Raw genomic sequence first — 19032 nt, forward strand, 5'->3', positions numbered from 1 at the left:
CCGTCTTTCCCATAACTAATTAATTAATGGAGTTATGTGTTTAGTTTTTCAAATTTTCCATGCTTTGAGATCATTTTTTAATTAAATAATAGTATGAAAAGTTGAGCCTTTTAAATCTCTCTCCTCTCTAATCTCTCTAGAAGAAGACAGACAGACAATATCCACCACACCACTACAACAGTACACCACTTTAAAAGGCTGTAGCTTCCTCGATATCTTCATAAAATTATGTCACATATCGTTGGCTTCAATGGGATTTCGTATTTTTTTTAAAAATAAAAGGACGATGCAAGGTATATATTGATGATGTTATTTTATCGGATGAGAGATGAGTTGGACATGATTTGGATGTTTCTTGGGTTAGCCGAATTTTGTGATGGAGTTCATTCCTTTAAGTTAAATTGAAAAAAAGAAAGAGTTCAGAAATAGTTAGAGAGAGTAGACATGTACTGATATCTTTTATACTTTCATTGGTCTCTTGGCTTTTTATCCACTTATGATTATTTTATTGTCTTTGTGTTTTCATGTTGTCCTACCAACCTTAAGCCTATGGCTATCTGTAGTCGCCTATGGCTGCGTCGTCATGTCACCAAAATCACGAAACAAAAGGAGATGACTTGTTTCTTCTTTTTATTTTGTCCTTGAGCCTAAGTTGAGGTTAGGAATTATTTAGACGGCCCATTAGACTACCTATTTGGGCTAATGACCATCACATATCATATATATTTGTATAAATTCTTACAATATACATAAGTTACTTCTTAAAATCGCACAAGTTTCTATAAATATACGTAAGTTATGATTTCTCAAATTTTTATTAGTTAACGTACGTATATTTGTGAAAAATTAACACTACAAGAAAACCTGGCAAATAACACGGAGGTTTTTGCGACGGGGTAACTGCCGTCGCAAAAAGTGGTTTTTTTGCGACGTAATGTAGTTGCCGTCGCCAAAAAAGTCTTTTGCAACGGCGTTTATTTACCGTCAATAAAAATGGACTTCTGCGATGGGTATGACTTCCGTCGCTAATGATTGTAAAAGAAAAATGTAGGAACAGTTGCGACGCACAGTATACCGTCGCAAAAAGTATTCTTTAGCGACGGTAAAAAGTTACTATCGCAAATGGTGGACCATCTGTGATGGCAGAAGCCCATCGCAAAAACTATGGGTAAAACGACGTCGTTTTCACTTGTTAATGATGTAGCATTTGCGACGGTTAAAATATGCCGTCGCAAGAAAGTTTTTTTTCCATATCCCGCTCATTTCTATATCCCATTCGCAGTCATGGGTCCCAAAATCCCTAAAATCCCAAATCAAAATCCATTGATCCCAAAATCCCCAATCTCCGACGGCGACGGCCTTTGCAGAGTGACGAGGGTGAACGACGGCCTTCACCGAAGTGACGAGCAGCAGTGACGAGTGACGAGTGACGAGTGACGAGGGTGAACGACGAGTGACGAGGCAAGACAGAGCATCAACATTTCAGAATTTTTGTCCTCTTCAACAACTTCAGAATTATTATTCAGCAAAACTTTTTTTTCTAGCTTATTTCTGTTTCTCATTCTTCGTTTTCATTGTGAAATAGACTAACTCAAGCTCACCAATAACTTCTACTAGTGTTATTCCTATTCCTATCCGTAAAAGAACCTTCTAAATATGTAAGAAGGTGTTAATAACTTTATTTGGTAAAGAATTTTGATTGGGATATAAATGGTTCACCTGGATAATAGTTTTTTAAACTATCTAGATTTTGAAATATGTTAATGGGATCTATTTTATGTTTTTAAATATTTTTGTATCTTGCCTTTTGTCTATTTTAGGGAAGGGTTCTCCTTGTCTTACCCATAACTATTGTTGGGGAAAAAATTAATTAATTAATTAAAGGAAGAATAATAAGCACAGCAATTTGATACTTATTTTGGTACTAAAATTTAGAAGTTTCTCATTTTTGTCAATTTCAAGAACTATATTTTGTAACAAGTTGTGAATATTGTTTGGTGAAGTTGTTTTGTGTGTAAGAACCCAATCAAAATCAACAATTTTTTCTCAAATGGATAAAGTGTCTGTCCATGAGAAGGAAAATAAAGATGAGAAAATTGTGATACATTTAGTTGAGTTGATCAAAAAATTTCCTCTGATATGTAATTTTTTTCTGCTTGAAGGCCGAAGTGATTTTTCTTGGACAGCTTAGGCACCAAAACTTGGTTAAATTGATCGGCTATTGCTGTGAAGATGAAGAGCGGCTTCTTGTGTATGAGTTCATGCCTCGGGGCAGCCTAGAAAATCGTTTGTTCAAGAGTAAGTTATCGATGAAAAAATTAGATCGTTTGGCAAGAGGCTATTTTAGCCAAAAAGTCAAAAAGTTACTAAAAAAGCCAAAAAGCCAACAACTCATACCAAAAAGTCAAAGATTCCCTTTTCTCTCTACTTTTTGCACATATTTTCGTAAAAAGCCAAAAAGTCATCCCAAACATACTAGTTTTTTTTACATCACATTTTAGCCAAATAGTCAAAAAGTTACTAAATTAGCTTGTTCCCAAACGATAATTTTGATCTCTCACATAATTGAATCACCTGAAACTTTTATTTTTCAATTTCGCGTCACAATAACAGGGATATCAGTTTCCTGGCCGTGGGACACAAGATTGAAGATTGCTGACAATTGGTTTGATCTGCAGGGGACACTGCAGCTGCTTTGAGGTTTACCTCTTATTGAGCTGCATTTTGTGGATGGTCCGAAATCATTCTCTATGAAGAATTTTTGAAATGTGATCAACCTGCATATGAGTTGATTATTTTTCAAGGAACTAGAGTATAGAATTTGCAGGCTTGATTTTCCTCCTTCCTTGCAGGTATGCTCTCTACCTAGATTTTTTTTTTGTCTTCTCATCCTTGATTACCTGATAAATTTACCTTATATATAATTTGTAAGTGCAGTTCGTATGCTTTTGCTCAAGGCATTTCTTTTTCTTTCTCTCTCTTTCTCTTTTCTTTTCTTTTATTTAGAAAAACGTCACAGAGGCTGTTTTTGTGTATATTGTTTATATATGTAAGCCATTCGTTTTACTAATTTTGTTCATCTGATCAATAATCAGTCACCCAGTTTAATTTTGGTTCCATAGTCAAGATATGTAGATTGCTCTCTATTTCATGCTTGGTGTGGTATATGTAACTCTAATCTTCAAAGACATTTCCATTTCACCTGAGTGTACGTATATAGAGAAATGTTCCTCTATTCTTTTTTTATTTTTTTATTTTTATATATATTTGTGATGCACATATTCTTTAATTGAAAGGGATATGGTGAAAACAGCCTATCGAGAAATAAAATACGGCGTACATCTTGCCCTCCGCAAGTCCCCATTTTAGCAGAAGTCTTGTGTTTTTGTTTTTTGATACTTAGATATGGTAGAGTTGAATTGTTGTTATTTCACCATCTTGAAGTAGGAGTATTAGCTTTTGCCAATCTACCATTTGTGTGGAGTTTAAATAGGCAGAATATAAATATTGGTATAGTATTAATAAAGTTGTAAAATGAATTGTGCTTATCCAAACTTGACTCGTGCTTATCCTTTTGACGCTAGCAAGAGATTCATGTTATCCTTTTGTCAGCTTAAGATTCACTTCCAGGCAACATGCACCAACATGACCTTGTTGGAACATGAAACCAATTGGGTGAGAGTGGAGAAAAAAAGATGAAAAAAAGAGGGTACGCTTGTCAGTTGATTAGTAATTATAATCTCACATTCCCCCCCCCCCCCCCCCCCTTCAGATTATCAAGAGCTTTTGAACCTTCGAACCTGCCCTGTTTACATGAGTTTGCAGTTTTTGCCTTAGTTAGTGTGGGTGTAGACTCCATTTATCATCCCCATGTCTTGAGCTTTGTCTTATGCCATTAGATAATTGGTTTGGTAGCAAATTTGTTGTTGAATTTAATGTTTTATTGATCTAATTAGCACTTCTAATTGATGATTTGGATTTGACAATGCAAAATTGATAAAATTCTGGAGTTCTATAACAAGCAAGTCACCCAACATCTATTAAAGCATTTTTATAACAAGCACTTCTAATTGTGTGGTAAACTCGCAAATTAGTATTTTTATATTAAAGCATTTTATAGGGATGGCTCACTCCTGATGGTTCCTCAATTTTATCTTCTTCTTTGGTATTCATTCCTTGACAGCCAATGAGATCATAATTCAGCACAAACAAAAAAGTTCCCAAAAGAAGATTACATATTGTTGAGAAGATTACAAAAGAAGTGAAGTGTGCATTTGAGGGAAATACAGATGATGGATAAGAGTTGGATTGATTTGCCAAATAGGATGTCGAGGCAATACATTAATGGGATTGATCAATTCCTTATGTTTGCCTACACCAATAGGGTTGAAGGTTCGATGATTAGTTGTCCATGCAGAAAATGTGAGAATCGATACCATCTTATACGAGAGGGTGTACGGGAGCATCTGATTTTGAATGGTTTTTTAAAAAAGTACAAACATTGGATTAATCATGGGGAATCTTGCGTATCTCTGCATGGTAATCGAGAGAATGAAACATTGGCTAATTTAGACATTGGGGACAATATGGTTGGAATGATACAAGGGGCTATGGGAAATCCACATGCCGGTAAAAGTGTTGAGGGTAATGACCCACAGGGCCTGATCCCCATGCATCTGAACCCCAGCTCGGTCCAAATGCAGAGACTGTAAAGTATTTCAAACTTCTTCAAGATGCACAAAGTGAATTGTATCTGGGTTGTCAAAAGTTCACATCTTTGTCATTCATTGTTCGACTTCTACATTTGAAGGTGCTTAATCAGTGGACAGACAAGTCTGTTAACATGTTGCTTGAGTTATTGAATGAGGCGTTCCCGTTGGGTGTGAAACTCCCAGACTCATATTATAAAGCTCAAAAGGTCACAACAGATTTGGGCTTCACGTATGAGACGTGGGATGCATGTCCCAACAGTTGCATGTTGTTTCGAAATGAGGACGCCAATCTTGATAAATGTGTCATATGCAACTGTTCAAGATGGAAATCAAATGGTGATGGTGGTTCAAATGATCCTCACAATGGTGGCAAACGAATAGCTGCAAAACAAATGAGATATTTTCCTTTAAAGCCAAGGTTGCAGAGGTTGTTTATGTCATCCAAGACAGCTAAGTTAATGAGATGGCATGTAGAGGAACGAACTAATAACGGTGTCTTTAGGCATCCTGCAGACTCCCTAGCATGGAAAGATTTTGATCGTCGGAATATTGACTTTAGTAATGATTGCCGAAGTGTAAGGCTTGGCTTAACATCTGATGGTTTTAACCCATTCAGGACGATGAACATAGTTCATAGCACTTGGCCTGTTGTACTCATTCCATATAACTTGCCGCCATGGATATGCATGAAACAACCATTTCTAATTTTATCTGTGCTTATTGACGGCCCGAAAGGACCTGGTGACAAGATTGATGTGTATATGTAACCGTTGATTGAGGAGTTGAAAGAACTATGGAATGACGGTGTCTCCACATTTGATGTATCAACAAATCAAATGTTTCAAATGCATGCAGCTTTACTGTGGACAATTAGTGATTTCCCTGCATATGCAAACTTGTCAGGATGGAGCACTAGAGGCGAATATGTATGTCCTGGTTGTAATAGGGAAACTACATCGTATTGGTTGAAGCATAGTATAAAATAATCATACTTGGGTCATCGCAGATTTTTACCTAGTGGCCATAAATTCCAAAAGGATAAAGTATCATTTGATGGTAGTCAGGAAGTCAGATTCAAACCAAAATTGTTGTCTGGAACTGAGATGCTGCTACAATTAGAATTTGAGGGTATTTTAACCCAATACAAGAGGGATGGCCTTAAAGAGAGGCATAGGGGACAAGTAGAGAAGGAGAAAGCTGGACATCGCACCCATAGCTGGAAGAAAAAGAGTATCTTCTATAAACTGCCATATTGGGAGCACAATCTAATTAGACACAATCTCGATGTGATGCATATAGAGAAGAATGTTTGTGACAATGTGTTGTGAACAATATTAGGGGTTGCAGGAAAATTGAAAGATGGTGTTAATGCTCGGCGTGATTTACAAGAAATGAATATTAGAAAACCCCTACATTTGCAGTTAAGAGGGTAGAATAAAGCTTATTTACCACTGGCACAATTCACGATGACCAAGGATGAGAAAGATTTGTTCTTGAAAGTATTGAAGGAAGTTAGAGTTCCCGACGGGTATTCATCCAATATATCGCGTCACGTGCGCTTACATGATAGAAGTATTTGGGGTCTTAAGAGCCACAATAGTCATATTCTGATGCAACAACTAATTCCATTGGCCATTCGAAGATCGTTACCGAAGAATGTAATTGAACCTTTGATTGAATTGAGCAATTTCTTTAGACAATTGTGTTCTAAAGTGAATCGTGCGCCGGATTTGCAATATATTCAAGATTGTATTGCCGTAACACTTTTTCATCTAGAGAAAATATTTCCTCCTACTTTTTTTGATATAATGGAGCACTTGCCTATACATCTAGCTGACGAAGCATTATTGGGTGGAGCGATTCAGTTTCGATGGATGTATCCAATTGAAATGTATCTTCTTACTTTGAAGCAATATGTGCGTAATAGAGCTCATCCAGAAGGTTCAATTGCTAAAGGATATCTTATGGAAGAATGCATGAATTTTTGTACACAATATCTCAATGATGTGGAAACTAAATCTAATCGACCCGTGAGGAACTACAATGGTGATGATAATCTGGGTCGTGCTGTTGGTGAAATCACAAGCTTTTATCTTGATAACACTTCTTGGGCATAAATTCATCGGTATGTCTTATTCAATACATCCGCGGTTCAACCATTCATAAAGTAAGTTATGTCACTCACTCAATATTTTATTATGTTTCATTGAATTTTGAACCAAATTTTGATTTTTGATAAAATTTCAATCTACACAGCAAACACCTTGAAGAACTTAAGGTCAAAATGCATCGTGTTGACGATCATCAGCTTCGGCGTGAACATTTTGAAACTTTTCACATTTGGTTCAAGGAACATGTATGTATTTAAATCTATAGATTCTATTTACCTAAGTCGAACTACATATTAAATTTTACAATTTTTTTTTTTTAAATAGGTTCAAACTTTGCGAAAGACTAGTGATGTCACATTTTCTGAAGAGATTACTGTATTGGCAAATGGTCCTCATAACCTAGCAAAGGCGGTTCAACGGTATATAATGAATGGGTTTCGGTGTCGAGTAAAGGCCATGGATGACCGTCGAGCCACACAAAATTGTGGTGTAGCTTTGAAGGCAGATACCATAAGTTATGCTAGTCGAAAAGACAAGAATCCTCGTGTGGGGTCTGTGTACTATTATGGACAATTGACAGATATTGTTGAGATTCGATATTCCAATGAAAAGAAGCATGTGTTGTTTAAGTGTGATTGGATTGGCAACATTCACGGGAAGATACAAGATGTCTTCAATTTCACATTAGTCAACTTCAATCATTTGTTGTACCGAGATGATCGAATTACCAATGAACCTTTCATCTTGGCATCCCAAGCAGAGCAAGTTTGGTATGTTGCAGACCCGTTAGAACCAGACTGGCAAGTAGTGGTGAAGATGTCTCAAAGAGGTTTATTTGATATAAATTCGACTGATCCAGAATCGAGCCATATATGAGCCAACAATTAGAAGAAAACATAATGCTCCGTGATGAAGAAGTTGGTTGGGTGAGGGAAGTCGCTGAAGGAGAAACACTTGATGTGGAAATAGACTGATATTTAATAAACATCAGTAATTGAATTCAGGCCAAGGTTGTAGTTAATGTTCAGTTTCTTAATTTACTTTGTCTTTGTAATTGTATTAGTTCAATTAATGTCATATTATAATTGATACAAAACCATTCTTTACGTTTCTAATGTCAATTAATGTCACGGCACTTGCAGATTATTATGGCAAGGAAGAGGAAGCCTGATCATCCCCTACGCATGATGTCTGATGTGGTACGTAAGAGGACGTCAGCGGCATGGTACGTAAGAGGACGTCAGCGGCACCACCATCAGAGGAGGCATCACATCGACCACCATCAGAAGGACCATTAGTGCCACCACTATCTGACCAGCCACCGCAGCGAGCACTATTAGTGGCACCACTATTAGAGGAGACATCACAGCGAGCACCATTAGTGCCACCACATCGACCACCATTAGTGGTACCATAGCAGCTATCATCTACTCAACCTCCACGACTACCATTGGTGCGTCCACCATCAGTGGCACCACCATTAGAGGAGGCATCACAACGAGCACCATCAGAGGGGCCATTAGTGCCACTGCATCGACCACCATCAGTGCCACCGCAACAGCTATCATCCCAACTAGAGTCATCGGCTTATGAGTCATCCACAGGTATATAAATTTGGTTTGATTTGTATGAAAATTATTTAAACATATATTTATTTGTTCTCATTACATATAACTTGTTTATTTTCATTGTATTTTTCAGACCTTTCGACTTCATCACAACCTCCCTCAGGTATAAGAAATTGATTTGTATTGACATTATTTAAATTTGTATTTGTTTATTATCATTGCATATTGTTTATTCTTATTGTATCTCGCAGGTCATGTTAGTTCTTCTTTAACCTCGAGTAGGCGTGGTAGAGGATGTGCCAAGGGCATTAGGGAGTGGGGTACTGTTACAAAGTTGGACATACAATTTGATAAAAATTATTGTCCAATAGGGGATAACGTGTCTAAGTTAACTATTCAACTTGGCATTATTGTGCAAAATGGTAACATTGTTCCTCTTACTTTTCTTGGCTGGAACACTGTGCCTGATGATATTCTTGATGCTATCTGGAAGGGTATAAAGGTAAAAGTATATTTTTGTCCAAAAATTTAAATTCCAAAATTGTGTTATTATTATTTAAACTTTGAAATTGTGTTTTACAAGACAATTTGAATATATGTCCAGAGGAGTACAAGCCAATCTGTATGAAAAATTGTAATAGCATATGGAAGGATCACAAGAATAAGATTAAGTCTAAGTATTTCAAGCCTAGAAGCGAAGATCCTAATCTGAAGGATGATGTTCCCTTGCACATTGTGCCAAGCCAGTGGGAAGAACTTGTGGAGTATTGGTGTACTTCCGATGCTGAGGTATACAAATAAGTTATATGTATGATATGTAAACATACAAATCATATTTATATACTTACATTTATTGAACCTGTTATAGAAAATTGCAACTAGGAACGCTAAAAATCGGCGAGCTCACGGCATAGCTCATACCACAGGGCGTACTATTTTCGCTCAGATACGGCATAAGGTTTATATTTTATTGTTTTATTTTTGTATATAAATAAACATTGTATATTTGCAAATTATTTGGATTCTAATTTTCATATTTCTAAAAAAATGTAGATGACCAATAAGGAGGAGTCTACTGATAAGATGAATGTTTGGCTTATGACACATAGAGCAGATAACCCAGAGGTTGTCTAGACCTTGATAGTTTCCAAACACCTTTGATTGTATTTAAAGTTTATTTTTTATTTTTTGTGTGTCAACCATCTTAATTTGGCATATACTTGTATGTCTTATTCAATACAGGATGAGTTTAATGGCCAACTCTCTATTCTACCTGAGGATTTTCAGACTTTGGAGGCTAGGAATTCCATTTTCCATGAGTTGATAGGTCATGACAATCATGGATATTGTCGCACATACAGGAGAACTGTGCCTCGGAGAGCAGTGTATAAAGATGGTGCTGGGCCATCATAATCAGCACCCCAGCCATCGACTATTGTTCAGATCACCCAGCCGATTCGTGCGGAGCTAAGGGATGAGTTGAAGAAGGAGCTACGAGCAGAGTTCTCTACACATTTACAGCAGCTGAGAGCTGAGATGATGGCCTTTGTGTCACGGGGGGCAAGTGTGGATCCCAACAGGCAGGTTCGATATAAATTAAATTGTTTGATAGTTAAATTTTCACACAACATTATGTACAAAATTCAAATATGATTAACACATTATGCATTGACTATCATAGGCTCCTGATGCATCGAGTGGCCACCGGGCATTTAGGGAATCTGCAAAAGACGAGAATCCATATACACCACCACCAGAAGATCAGGTATAAAATGTATCTTTACATTCTAAGCTAAAATGTATCTTTGCATTCGTTGCATTCTAAGCTAAGAGACTTGTGGGAGAAGATGGGACTCTAATCGGGTTCCCGATTTGGGAGTTAGAGCCATATTTCGGTCTAGGCAAACTAGTTCCTTAAGAAACTTGAATTCGAGGTGTTGGCGCCCCAAAATTACCAAACGGGGTCGGATTGGCACGAAACTTGACACACACGACCGCCTAGGCACAAGAGACTTGTGGAAGAAGACGGGACTCCAGTCAGGTTCCCGGTTTGGGAGTTAGAGCCGTATTTCGGTCTAAGCAAACTAGTTCCTTAAGAAACTTGAATTCGAGGTGTTGACGCCCCAAAATCACCAAAAGAGGTCGGATTGGCACGAAACTTGGCACACACGACCGCCTAGGCATGAGAGATTTGTGGGAGAAAACGAGACTCCAGTCGGGTTCCCGGTTTGGGAGTTAGAGCCATATTTCGGTCTAGGCAAACTAGTTCCTTAAGAAACTTGCATTCGAGATATTGACGCCCCAAAATCACCAAACGGGGTCGAATTGGCACGAAAGTTGACACACACGACTGCCTAGGCACGAAAGACTTGTGGGAGAAGACGGGACTCCAGTCGGGTTCCCAGTTTGGGAGTTAGAGCCATATTTCGGTCTAGGCAAACTAGTTCCTTAAGAAACTTGAATTCGAGGTGTTGACGCCTCAAAATCACCAAACGGGGTCGGATTGGCACGAAACTTGGCACACACGACCGTCTAGGCACGAGAGACTTGTGGGAGAAGACAAGACTCCAATCGGGTTTCCGGTTTGGGAGTTAGAGTCGGATATCACTCTAGGCAAAATAATTTCTTAAGAAACTTGAATTCGAGGTGTTGACCCCTCAAAATCACCAAACGACGTCGGTTTAGCACGAAACTTGGTACACACAACCGCCTAGGCACGAGAGACTTGTAGGAGAAGACAGAGCTCGAATCAGGATCCCGATTTCGGAGTTAGGGTCGGATTTCTATCTAGTCAAAATTATTTACTTAACTATCTTTGTAATTATATAGTAGTTAATTTTTTATGTTATTTTGTAATTAAAATATTAACACATAATTATATTGTCATTAATTTTTTTTATTTTTTATTTTCAGATATTTCCTGAGTAGCAATTTGCTTCTTGTGGAATGCAGGCGTGTGAAGATTGCGACAAACTTTTGTTTTTGTAACCCACGGAAGAATCATGACGAAAACTTTTTTTTTTGATTTACGTTATGTAGATTTGTGAACAACATTATGTATGTATGATGCAACATTATGTGGTGGGATAATTTTGATGATGTGTTGTTATGAATGGAAGAATACTTTAATTATGGATGAATTTTTATTTATATACAAGAATTTTTATATTATTATATAATTATCAATTTTTTTTGTAGTTATTTTCATTTAATACAGGTAGTTTTCATATTTTTAATAATTTTATTGCAGTTTTTTTTTTTTTTTTTGAGACGGCACCACACTGTCTCAAAAAAAATTAAAATCAGGTTTTTTGCAACGGTAGTATAGTTGACGCCAAAGATATTGGCATTGTTAATTAGTTGAAACAAAAGGCTTTTAGCGACGGTATTCTTCACCATCGCAAATAATATTTTTAGAGGCAGGATGTTTCCCGTTGCAAACAACCATTTTACCGACGGTATTTGTACCGTTGCAAATAACTAACATTTTAGCGACGGTGTTATTGCCGTCGCAAATAACCATTTTAGTGACGGTATTTTAGTGCCATCTCAAAAACTTCAAATTTCTACACATTAATGGCGACAGTATTTTGCCGTCGCTAAAAGGCATGTCTACCGTCGCCTATATTTTGCGACAGCGTCTTACCGTCACTAAAGGCCTTTAGCAACCCCCTTTGTTACGACCCCCCTCTTACTGTCGCTAAAAGCCATTTGCCACCACAAAAAAACTTTTGAGACGGCGTTTTGGGTATTGGCGACGGTATTTTACCATCGCAAAAAAGTAAATTTTTTGTAATGTAATAATTTTGTGACGTATCATACATATATTTGTGAGAATTTATATAAATACATATAATACACACTTGTACACTTAAAAATTATCCTTTAAAAAATTATGTATAAAGGGTATTTCCCCAAAATATTTATATATTAATAAGAAATATATTTTTTTAAAAAAGATTTTCAGACAATAGACACCCTTAATCAGGAGTCATCATTTAGCTTGAAAGCCTCTGGAACTTGACCCATGCTTGCTCAACTGGAGAAGCTTATATTCGCGCTAAGCCCATCTTCTACAAGCATTGGTAATTATTATTATAGGATTGTCAAAGTTATAATTTAATAATTTATAATAGTAAATTGTCTAATTATAATAATAGTGTTCTAATGATGCAAAATTATTTTGGCAAAATTCCAACCAAAGACTCACTGGAACACCAAAGACTCACCGACACATTCTCTTTTACTCTACTCTAGTATAGTCTCTCTCCTCTCTCCTCTCTCTCTCCTTCTATCCTACTCCCTCATCTCTTCTCCATCACTATCACTACCACAATCAGATCTTCATCACCACAACCACGCCCCCCCTCCCTCTTTTTTTTTCTTTCTCTCCATCTTTTTGCAAATCACCAGAACCATGCCCATGTCCAATCTCTCTAAATCTTAACCCTTGAAATCAAAATTCTGTTGTATTTTTGATCTATGTCTAAGATAAATCGAATTGGTAGGATTAAATTGAACACGGATGGTTGCAGGAAGATAGGTGGTGATGGTGGCTTTGGAGGGCTATTTAGAGATGAAGCCGGAACATGGTTTTGTGGATACTATGGCAGAATACCCTATGGGACCAGCCTAGAAAACGAACTCTGGCCATCTACAAAGGTTTAACAGTCCTGCTACAAAGAGGATGGAACAACATCATCATTGAAACAGATGCTATGCAAGTTGTTAAGCTGCTGGAGGAGGAAACGGAGGAGACCTCGTCGTACAAAGGCCTACTAAAAGATGCCAAGATTATCATAAGAGGCTGAAATGTACTGTGCAGCATGTATGCAAAGAAGGCAATTTGTGTGCTGATGCACTCGCAAAACTTGGAGCTGAACAACCAGAAGATATCCTAGTCATGAATGAGCCACCGGCTGAGATCCGAAGTCTGCTTGTTGCAGATATCCTTGGCAGAGCTAGGGAAAGGGCCTAGGCCTTTGTGTTGTGTTTTATTTCCGATGAACCTAAAAAAAACAGAAATAGTTAGAGAGAGTAGGTATGCATTAATATCTTTTATACCTTTGTTGGCCTCTTAGCTTACTGTGCCCAACTCATAATTACTCCCTTGTCTTTGTCTTTTTACGTTGTCCTACCAGCCTTAAGCCTATGGCTATCTGTATGTCACGACCCCAAACCGCCCCTAGTAGTTTGGTGCCGTGATGGCCAGTAATCCGTGATTACCGAAGGCCAACTTCCGAAGTTCACACACAATCAGAGTATAGATATAGGGGGCTCACAAGTGCGGAAGCAATAATTCAAAATACAAGCGGTCCATAAGAGCAATGCATAAGTCAATGAAATGGCATACATCTTTACATAGCTTTTAAAACTTGAATACAAATAAAATAACATATAAAAATACATGTTACATCTTGATAAAAGGCTTCTCGAGCCGACATGTTCAAAATACATAAGCTTCCAAAAATTGCCGACGTAAACAAAAACACTTGAGTTACAAATCGTGGAACATAATCTTCAGGAATGCCGACATCCTTACAGCCGACCTAACATGCATACAAAACACACATCTCGGCGTAGCCGACTTCTTGCTTGTTACCTACGTATATACATACGGAGGGTGAGCTTGGATACTCAGTGAATGGTATAAGTAATAAAGGGGTTAAATGAATGATTCCCGAGGTCTTTCAAAACAATACAAAATATGTCTTTGTCAAAACCATACTTGTCATAGCTTATACAAAACATGAGATAAATCTTGTTCATCAAACTTGATCTTGCAAAACTTACATACTTAACATGTGTCAAATCTTATAACATAACCTCGGCATAACCTTTGTCCTTCAAACTTACTTGCTTACAAGACGTGTTACTTAGGCCCGTAGCCCGCTTTAACACTATGGAGCTCGTGTTACTTAGGCTCGTAGCCCACTTTAACACTATGGTCTTTCCAAGAAAGGACCGTATCCTTTTATACTTAGTGCTGCGAAAGTTTAGAGTCCTCCAGTACAAGGGACTTTCCGAGAAGATCATCAAAACAAAGCTTACTTGATAACTTGTCATTCAAAACAAAGCTTACTTGATACATAAAATAGGGATATCATTCATGCTTAACAAATACTTTTATCAAAACGAGGCAAAGCTTTATCAAAACCTTAAGAACATAACTTTATTAAAAATACCACTCACTCTAGTTCTTGGGACGTCGGGATCAAGGCAAAGGTCCAAGTCCTACAAACATGGCAAAGCATACTGAACATACATCTCAAAACAAGTCTCACATACATGCAAATGATCTCGGAAAGATATGCTAGAAGTCAAAACACTGTTTTACATGTCAGGAAGACATGCTGGGTACCAACCAGGTCTTTGCCGAGGTCCTACACCTCCTTGCTGAGGTGTGGTCCCGATGGCCTCATTCAAAAGCGAAGTCGGGAAAACTTGGGTTTCCCTTTGAAGAACATGATGAACATGATCATGAGAAAGATGAATGCAAGATCGTATCTTGTTACAAAAATCTGAGATTTCATGCCATGAGTTCGAAAATATGGACCTGGGTACCCATACTTGAAAATCATGCAAGAACAAACACAAAAACATGGATCTTGGCATGAGCTTTCGGATCAAAACATGACTTTTCTTGAAGAACACACGAATGCCATTTTCTCTTTCTAAAACCGAACTTCAAAGCAATGCATGGCTTACAAATCATTTTCAATCATGAAATGCGATAACATAAACATAAAGAACAGCAAGAGCGGATCAAGAATCTAACCTTAGAACACGGATCTAACGGTTCGATCTCTAGGAATCAAGCTTCGAAATCCACTCTCTCTCAAGAACTCTTCTCCCTCTCCTAGAGCTTCTCTCTCTTCTCTTCAAACAAGTTTAGGAACAAATGAGGGGTTTCTCTCTCTGCCGGCTGACTTAACTCTCAGCTCGGACACGTGGCGACAGCTGATTGGTTCTCTTCAAAAAGGTGATAGATTGACAAGACAAGGCAATGACAAAGCGTATCTAACAAGCTACTCGGAATAGCACTTCGGCAAGTGGTGACATCGGCTAACAACAAGACTTCGGCAACTAAGGTGACAATGACCTCGGCTACGAAGGACGACACTTGACTAAGCTGTGCCACACCTTGGCCTAGATGTGCCACACCTCGGTCTAGGTCATACCACTCCAGGACAAGGTCACTCAGGTGCAAAGGTAACATCTCGGCCTAGATGATACACATCTCGGCCTTGGTGATTCACACCTCGGCCTAAATAATGACATCTCGGCCAATATGTCAAAGCAAAGGTGGAGGTCAAACGAAGGGGTTCCAAGATACTTCTAGACTGAAGATGACCTCGGGTTGGAATGATCTAGGCATAACGTAACCTAGGCTTGGCATAACTTCGGTTAAACATAACTTAGGCTTGGGTACCAAGGAAGGAACAAAGCAAGCACACAACACTTAGACAAATCACATAGGCATCAAAACAAGGCATGGACCTTACTTAGGCAAAACAAGTTACAAACATACAAATGCAAGCTTAACGAGTCGTAATCATACAAATGCTCATGAACATGACTAAGATATAAATGTGGGTTATTACACTGTAGCTGATCATGGCTGCGCCTTCACGTGACAAAAATCACGGAAGAAAAGGGGACGACTTGTTTCCTCTTTTTGTCTCGCCCCTGAGTTGGGTTAGTAATTATTTAGACGGCCTATTAAACCACCTATTTGGGCTATGTCCATCATATATCATATATATTTGTATAAGTTCTTACAACATACATAAGTTATGTTTTAAAATCGCATAAGTTTCTATAAATATATATAAGTTATGATTTATCAAATTTTTATTGGTTAACGGACGTATATTTGTGAAAAAATAATAATTTTGTGAGGTATCTTACATATATTTATGAGAATTTATATAAATACATATAATACACACTTGTAAACTTAAAAAATTATCCTTTAAAATATTACGTATAAAGTGTATTTCCCCAAAATATTTATATATTAATAAAAAATACATATTTTTAAAAAAGATTTTCAGACAATAGACACCCTTAATCAGGAGTTATCATTTAGCTTGAAAGCCTCTGGAACTTGACCCATGCTTGCTCGACTGGAGAAGCTTCTATTCGCGCTAAGCCCATCTCCTGCAAGCATTGGTAATTATTATTATAGTATTGTCAAAGTTATAATTTAATAATTTATAATAGTAAATTGTCTAATTATAATAATAGTGTTCTAATGATGCAAAATTATTTTGGCAAAATTCCAACCAATTTTCCCTTTTATTTTTTAAGTAGTGTTTGGATATAATTTTTTGAGTGACTTTTTTATTTTTATTTTTTTGTCTTTTATGTAATTTAAAACAAAAAAAATTCTAAAAAAATTAATATTTATATTCCACCCCAACAAAACAAATATAAAAAAATTAAAAAATTTCTTTTTGAAAGAGAACTCTTTGGAACACTAAGGACTCACTGGAACACCAAAGACTCACCGACACATTCTCATTTACTCTACTCTGGTATAGTCTCTCTCCTCTCTCTCTCCTTCTATCCTACTCCCTCATCTCTTCTCCATCGCCATCACTACCACCATAAGATCTTCATCACCACAACCACGCCTCTCCCCCCCCCTTTTTTTTCTTTCCCCCTCCCCTTTTTTTTTCTCTCTCCATATTTTTGCAAATCACCAAAACCATGCCCATGTCCAATCTCTCTCTAAATCTTAACCCTTGAAATCAAAATTCCGTTGTATTTTCGATCTATGTCTAAGATAAATCAAATTGGTTGATTTTTAAAAACTTTTTCTAAAAAAAAAAGAAAATACTCAATCTCTATAAACAAATTGGTGAATCCTAATTTTCTAAAAAAATGGTTAATTATGTTTTTTAAAAAAAATTATCTGTTTTGGAGAGTTTTTTTCTAGAAAATAATGAGAAAGGAAGGGAGGGAAGGAAGAAGAAAATAAAGGAATGCAGTTGGCTTTGGGTCAGCTGACAAATTTGACATTTATCAAGTTTGACAATTGCTATATGGAATCAATGGAAAATCCCTTTTTATCCAAAATTGTTGTATTATAACTTTGACAACTCTAATAACAAATCATTGGAGATACTCTAAACAAACTAATCTATTCTGAATTTGACTTAGAATGATTTGGATATCACTAAAATAAATTATTTATTGACTTATTTATTAAAAAATAAACTATACCCAAATCATCTAGACTGGCTAAGCCTAAGTATTGAAACCTAGAAGCACCAGTTGGCCAGTTGGTTACAAATATATTGGCTTAAGCTTTATTTGGCATAACCTATTTTAGTCCATCTTTTTATCTTTTTATTTTTTTTGAATCACATCAATCAACATGTCCACTCTACTTTTCTACACATCTTTTTATAAAAAATCAAAAAATATACTTATTTAGAATATCCCAAATCACCCCTTATTTGTATTGACCTTACTCCTCATTAAAAAAAAAAAAAAAAGGTCCATCAAACTTAGCCCACGAATGAATTTGGACACCATTTTCGCTTGGCTACTGGGGAATGCCAATCCTTTCTCTTGTGATTTGATCATGAATTTAAATAAAAATTAAAAAATATATAAGACAAATTTAAATAAAATATAAATTTTTATTTTTTTTCTTATTATCATTCATCCATTCAATTTTATTTTCTTGTTTTCATTTATACATTCCCTCTGATTATGCCGTTTGATCAACGGATTGACACATTATGGCTCATTTTTAATTGGGACATTTATATATAAATTTTAATTTATGAACTTATACTAGTCATAACTAAGATTTTTTAAATTTTTAAGTCCTATTAAATTTTTAATAGTTGAAATTGACTTTCAAATAATAATTGTTCATCATTTATGATTATCTATAAAAGAATATAATGATTTGACATGTATTTGGATTTTTAAAATTTTAAAATATCAACTTTCAAATTGAAAAAACTAAATTGAAAAAAAAAATTATGTGCAAAAAAAAAACTAAAATGTTTTTTTTTTTTTTTGAAAAATTGAATTATTATTTTTGTACAAAATTGAAAATTGTGTCTATAAAATAACATAATAATGATGGAACATTGATGTGCAAAAATGGAAAAAAAAATTAAATTAAATTAAAAAAAAAAAACTAATCGATGTGTTTAATTTCAGTTTTCTGAAAACTGAGTTTTTTATTTTTCGTATTTTTTTATTTTTAATGAATATTTTTAAAATTTTAAGCAATTTTTTTTACTTTTTTAGATACACCTTACTTAGATGTATCTAAACAGTAAAATGTTTATGAAAAAAATAATAGATACAGAAAAATATGAAAAATGTACTGAATTTTTTGTTTGTTTTTTTTTATTTATATTTTTGGTATTTAGTGAATTTTTTAAAAAAAAATTCACGAATATTATACTTTTTAATTGTATTTATGTTAGGTGTATTTAAAAATTTAAAAAAAAAATTGCTTAAAATATTAAAAAAAATTAACTAAAAACAAAAAAATATAGAAAATAAAAAAGTAGAATTTTTTGAAAAGAATTTTCCAAAAAAAGTGTTTTCTAGAAACCAAAACCAAACAAGTTAAATAATGTTCTTAGTTTTAAAACTGAAAAAAAC

Source organism: Camellia sinensis, chromosome 5 (genome assembly GCF_055761805.1).
Source record: "Camellia sinensis isolate YWXY chromosome 5, ASM5576180v1, whole genome shotgun sequence".
In the NCBI taxonomy this organism is placed as follows: Eukaryota; Viridiplantae; Streptophyta; class Magnoliopsida; order Ericales; family Theaceae; genus Camellia; species Camellia sinensis.